The sequence below is a fragment of the Microchirus variegatus genome, assembly GCF_963457635.1.
Source record: "Microchirus variegatus genome assembly, chromosome: 11".
In the NCBI taxonomy this organism is placed as follows: domain Eukaryota; kingdom Metazoa; phylum Chordata; class Actinopteri; order Pleuronectiformes; family Soleidae; genus Microchirus; species Microchirus variegatus.
In genome coordinates, this window is record NC_139812.1 from 26,617,623 (window position 1) to 26,624,696 (window position 7,074).

Genomic DNA, 7,074 nt, shown 5'->3' on the forward strand with positions numbered 1-7,074 from the left:
TACTTTACTAAGACTTTTTGGATGCTTTACTTTACTAAGACTTTTTGGAAGCTTTACTTTACTAAGACTTTTTGGACGCTTTACTTTACTAAGACTTTCTGGACACCTTACTTTACTATGACTTTTTGGAAGCTTTACTTTACTAAGACTTTCTGGACACCTTACTTTACTATGACTTTTTGGAAGCTTTACTTTACTAAGACTTTTTGGACGTCTTACTTTACTTAGACTTTTTGGAAGCCTTACTTTACTAAGACTTTTTTGACGTCTTACTTTACTAAGACTTTTTGGACGCCTTACTTTACTAAGACTTTTTGGACGTCTTACTTTACTAAGACTTTTTGGACGTCTTACTTTACTAAGACTTTTTGGACGTCTTACTTTACTAAGACTTTTTGGACGTCTAACTTTACTAAGACTTTTTGGACATCTTACTTTACTAAGACTTTTTGGACACCTTAATTTACTAAGAATTTTTTGAAGTCTTACTTTACTAGGACGTTTTGGACGTCTTACTTTACTAAGACTTTTTTGACGTCTTATTTTACTAAGACTTTTTGGACACCTTATTTTACTTAGACTTTTTGGACGCTTTACTTTACTAAGTCTTCTTAGACGCCTTACTTTACTAAGACTTTTTGGATGCTTTACTTTACTAAGACTTTTTGGACGCTTTACTTTACTAAGACTTTTTGGACGCCTTATTTTATAAAGACTTTTGGACGCCTTACTTTACTAAGACTTTTTGGAAGCCTTACTTTACTGAGACTTTTTTGACGCCTTACTTTACTAAGACTTTTTGGACGTCTTACTTTACTAAGACTTTTTGGACGACTTATTTTATTAAGACGCCTTACTTTACTAAGACTTTTTGGACGCCTTACTTTACTAAGACTTTTTCGACGTCTTACTTTACTAAGCCTTTTTGGACCCCTTACTTTACTAAGACTTTTTGGACACCTTACTTTACTAAGACTTTTTAGGCTTTGATGGTTAAGGTTAAGGTGTTACGTGCCAAGGTGCTGAGTGAGGCATCCTGTTTTCTTTGTGTGCTTTGTGGATCCGCCCATTGCTGCTTATTCCACAGGTGTCTCGAGTTCAGCGATCAAGTGTAAAAGGCATAAAGATGAGGAAAAGCTGTGAGGACGATTGTGAAGCTGCACGTGTTTGCCGATGGTACGAGGGATACTTTCTCCAGTGTTTTCACCTCAGTGGTTTAAGTCTGGTTTCTTCTGGTTCTTTAAAGATGCTTCTACACCGACAGCATTTGGTGAGAACCAAACGTGTTTAGTCCCTTGGTTCAGTTGGTTTATGTAGGTGTGAAAGTACTCTGTACTTTGGTGTGCACCAAATCATGCTTTCCTTCAATAAGACTGTTTGGACGCCTTACTTTACTAAGACTTTTTCTGACTTTTTAGACACTTTACTTTACCAAAACTTTTTGTAAATTTTTGGACGCCTTACTTTACCAAGACTTTTTGGACACCTTACTTTACTAAGACTTTTTGTGACTTTTTGGACGCCTTACTTTACTAAGACTTTTTGGACACCTTACTTTACTAAGACTTTTTGGACACCTTACTTCACTAAGACTTTTTGTGACTTTTTGGACGCCTGACTTTACTAAGACTTTTTGTGACTTTTTGGACGTCTTACTTTACTAAGACTTTTGACGCCTTACTTTACTAAGACTTTTGGACGCCTTACTTTACCAAGACTTTTTGTGACTTTTTGGATGCCTTACTTTACCAAGACTTTTTGTGACTTTTTGGACGCCATACTTTACTAAGACTTTTTGGACGCCTTACTTCACTAAGACTTTTGGACGCTTTACTTTACTGACTTTTTGTGACTTTTTGGATACCTTACTTAACCAAGACTTTTTGTGACTTTTTGGACGCCTGACTTCACTAAGACTTTTGGACGCCTTACTTTACTAAGACTTTTTGTGACTTTTTGGATGCCTTACTTTACCAAGACTTTTTGTGACTTTTTGGACGCCTTACTTTACTAAGACTTTTTGACGCCTTACTTCACTAAGACTTTTGGACGCCTTACTTTACTAAGACTTTTTGTGACTTTTTGGACGCCTTACTTTACTTAGACTTTTTGTGACTTTTTGGACGCCTTACTTTACTAAGACTTTTTGGACACCTTACTTTACTAAGACTTTTTGTGACTTTTTGGACGCCTGACTTTACTAAGACTTTTTGGACACCTTAATTTACTAAGACTTTTCGTGACTTTTTGGACGTCTTACTTTACTAAGACTTTTGACGCCTTACTTTACTAAGACTTTTGGACGCCTTACTTTACCAAGACTTTTCGTGACTTTTTGGACGTCTTACTTTACTAAGACTTTTGACGCCTTACTTTACTAAGACTTTTGGACGCCTTACTTTACCAAGACTTTTTGTGACTTTTTGGATGCCTTACTTTACCAAGACTTTTTGTGAATTTTTGGACGCCTTACTTTACTAAGACTTTTTGGACGCCTTACTTCACTAAGACTTTTGGACGCTTTACTTTACTGACTTTTTGTGACTTTTTGGATGCCTTACTTAACCAAGACTTTTTGTGACTTTTTGGACGCCTTACTTCACTAAGACTTTTGGACGCCTTACTTTACTAAGACTTTTTGTGACTTTTTGGATGCCTTACTTTACCAAGACTTTTTGTGACTTTTTGGATGCCTTACTTTACTAAGACTTTTTGACGCCTTACTTCACTAAGACTTTTGGACGCCTTACTTTACTTAGACTTTTTGTGACTTTTTGGACGCCTTACTTTACTTAGACTTTTTGTGACTTTTTGGACGCCTTACTTTACTAAGACTTTTTGGACACCTTACTTTACTTAGACTTTTTGTGACTTTTTGGACGCCTGACTTTACTAAGACTTTTTGGACACCTTAATTTACTAAGACTTTTCGTGACTTTTTGGACGTCTTACTTTACTAAGACTTTTGGACGCCTTACTTTACCAAGACTTTTTGTGACTTTTTGGATGCCTTACTTTACTAAGACTTTTTGTGAATTTTTGGACGCCTTACTTTACTAAGACTTTTTGGACGCCTTACTTCACTAAGACTTTTGGACGCTTTACTTTACTGACTTTTTGTGACCTTTTGGATGCCTTACTTTACCAAGACTTTTTGTGACTTTTTGGATGCCTTACTTTACCAAGACTTTTTGTGACTTTTTGGACGCCTTACTTCACTAAGACTTTTGGACACCTTACTTTACTAAGACTTTTTGTGACTTTTTGGATGCCTTACTTTACCAAGACTTTTTGTGACTTTTTGGACGCCTTACTTTACTAAGACTTTTTGACGCCTTACTTCACTAAGACTTTTGGACGCCTTACTTTACTAAGACTTTTTGTGACTTTTTGGACGCCTTACTTTACTAAGACTTTTTGTGCCTTATGGACGCCTTACTTTACTAAGACTTTTTGTGACTTTTTGTACGCCTTACTTTACTAAGACTCTTGGATGCTTTACTACTATAACATAACTCAAAAAGTCGCAGTCTGATTTGGAGGAAATGTTCGCAAAGGGACCAGGAACAAGTGACTAAATTTTGGGTGGTAGACGCTATCACTATTTTTATCGCTATTTTGTGTGGGGGGGGGGGCTGAGCTGCCTTGGCGGAGGCCTGCGCTCTCCGAGTGCTTTTCTAGTTGTAAATAAATTCTTTATATACGGTTACGTTACGTTTGCCTCAGCCTGTCTTCATTTAAAATATCCAGAGGTTTTGTTTTCACCTTGTTACTGTTTACCCTCCTCTCATCCCCTGGACTTACGAGGACATAACATAAGGTAAAACATTAAAAAAACTATTTTTTGAGAACCATTTTGTCTGATCCTCACAATTTTACAATTGACTGTTTAATTACTTAACACCTGGTTTTAGGATTATGCATTTAGTTGTGATGGTTTAGGTAAAGAGTTAAGAAATGCATTATGTCAACGAGTGTCCTCACTGAGGATGCTTAACATGAATGTGTGGGTTAAAACCAGGTTTTAGTTTAAGGGTTAAAACTCGATGTTCTAATCAAATTAAGTATATTTAATGAAATAATACTTCTTTCTTTGTTTGTTTTTAAAAGAAATGTTCTTTTCTAACAATAAAAATAAAAGTAAAGATGCATAGAGTACTTAAGATGCACATATGAATCACTAAAAAACTCTTAAATTTAAATTTACTGCAGTGTTTCTCGCTCTCACTGTTTTTATAATCTGCCATAATTCACAGTTTAAACGCTGCTCTTTAATCTCTCTGCACATCTGTCCACACGGCAGATATTTCACAATAAAAGCCTGAATATAATAGTACTGTACAAAGTAAAAAATACCTCAAACAGGATGTACAGTATATGTAGCAGGAGTAAGTCTACTTTATAGTTTACCTTCACACAGAATAAGAGGGTTATTTTAATAAATATGTGTATATATAAGTATATATATATACTTTAGTGTATGATAATGTGAGTTTTTGTATGAGCGTTTGTTTCCACGTGAACTCTGACGCTCGTCTTTACCGATCGATTGACCTTCGTCTTTTTTTCCCACAAAGTGAACGATCAATATTCTCACAGAATAATCCATCGATCGCTCTCATCTTTTTTTTTTTTCCTCTTTTCATTTCGTGACCTGAAACATTTGAACATTTGACCTGAGGAGAGAAAACAAACAAACAAACTGTGTTAATTATGACGTCGCAGGTTTTTCTCCGTGTTCTTCAGCCTTCGCTGTTTTTCATTCTGAGATTCAGGTTCATGTCTTTTACCTTAAAATGGATCTAAAGTAAGACACTTTACGAAGACTTTTTATTCATCTTCCTTTACTAAGACTTTTTGGACGCCTTATTTTACCAAGACTTTTTAGACGTCATACTTTATGAGGGCTTTTTGGGAGCTTTACTTTACGAAGATTTTTTGGACGTCTTACTTTACTAAGACTTTTTGGACGCCTTACTTTACTAAGACTTTTTGGACGCCTAACTTTACTAAGACTTTTTTGACGTCTTACTTTACTAAGACTTTTTTGACGCCTTACTTTACGAAGACTTTTTGGACGCTTTTTTTACAAAGACTTTTTGGATACTTTACTTTACGAAGATTTTTTGGACGCCTTACTTTACTGAGACTTTTTAGAAGCCTTACTTTACGAAGACTTTTTGGACGCCTTACTTTACTAAGACTTTTTAGAAGCCTTACTTTACGAAGACTTTTTGGACGCCTTACTTTACTAAGACTTTTTGGACGCCTAACTTTACTAAGACTTTTTTGACGTCTTACTTTACTAAGACTTTTTTGACGCCTTACTTTACGAAGACTTTTTGGACACTTTTTTTACAAAGACTTTTTGGACACTTTACTTTATGAAGATTTTTTGGACGCCTTACTTTACTAAGACTTTTTGGACGCCTTACTTTACTAAGACTTTTTGGACGCCTTACTTTACGAAGACTTTTTAGAAGCCTTACTTTACGAAGACTTTTTGGACGCCTTACTTTACAAAGACTTTTTGGAAGCCTTACTTTACTAAGATATTTTTGTGACTTTTTGGATGCCTTACTTAACTAAGATACTTTGAACTCCTTACTTTACGAAGACTTTTTGGACGCCTTTTTTAAAAAGACTTTTTGGACGTCTTACTTTACTAAGACTTTTAAGACGCCTTACTATACTAAGATATTTATGTGACTTTCTGGAATCCTTAGTTTACTAAGACTTTTTAGACACCTTACTTTACTAAAATATTTTGAACTCCTTACTTCACTAAGACTTTTTAGACGCCTTACTTTAAACAGATTTTTTGACGCCTTGCGATACTAAGACTTTTTGGATGTTTACTAAGATATTTTTGTGACTTTTTGGACGCCTTACTTTACTTGGACATTTTTCACACACCTTCCTTTACTAAGACTTTTTGGACGCCTTACTTTACCAAGGCGCGACTTTCACCATTGACTGTAGTTTTCTGAGGGAAAACATTGTGACAGAAGCAGTTTTTCACGATTGTTTACTGAGCCTTTTGTTTGGACATTTATTGCAAAAAAAAATCATATCATATGAATCATATGAAATCATATCATACGACACGTGAAAAAAAGACCCAGACGACGCTGTAGAAGATGTTGTTTTTGTGTAAATGTGTTTTCTTTGTTGTCGCTCCTCCTCTCCTCGTTCCTCATCCCCGTGGTTTGATCGCGTTCGTAATCCTCGAGTCATTTATCGCATGAGAGTTTGTTCTCTTTGAATAAAGCGTCTAAATGACCCTGTTAGCGTCGTTAATTCAGACTTCCTGAGGCGCTCATGAATATTAATCACCGTCATTGTCGCCGCTGAATATCGAACCACAACAATAATCCTGCGTTTGGAAATTTTTGACTCTTTCTTCTTCTTCTTTTGTTCCGTCACAGATTTTCCTTTTCTTTTCTTTTGTTGCGTCCGTGCTTCAGCGAACGAATATTCAAGCTGACACTTCCTCCTTTATCATTAAAACAGCGACCACATTCATTTGGCAGTGAACATACACTAATTATACAGAGCAGAGGGCATGGAAATGTAATGTAAATGTAATGTTTGCATTTTAACGCTCGCGCCCCGAGGCCTCGCGGAGCTGAAACATCATCTGACATCAAGCAGCAAACATTGATTTATTTTTTTCTTTCTCTTTCTTTTCTTTTTTACACGCTCGACTTCAACAATCAAACATTTCAAAGTGAAAATGCCTTGAAATTCTGGCATTAACTGCAGCACCTGAGGGTGTGTGCGTGTGTCTGTGTGTGTGTGTGTGTGTGTGTGCGCGCGTGTGTGTGTGCGTGCGTGTGTGCGTGCGTGAAACGACTCCTGTACATTAAGCTAAGTGACATCATGCACATTTCACAATCAATAACCTGGTTTCCATGATGACTTACAGCAAAAAACAGAAGCAAATTTTCATGATAACTGGTGAAAGAAAATGCATTTTTATCCACTGATATTGAGAGCGCCACCGACTGGCAAATGTTGGATGACACGTGTAAACCAAGTTATTATAGGGCACTATAATATTACTATTATATT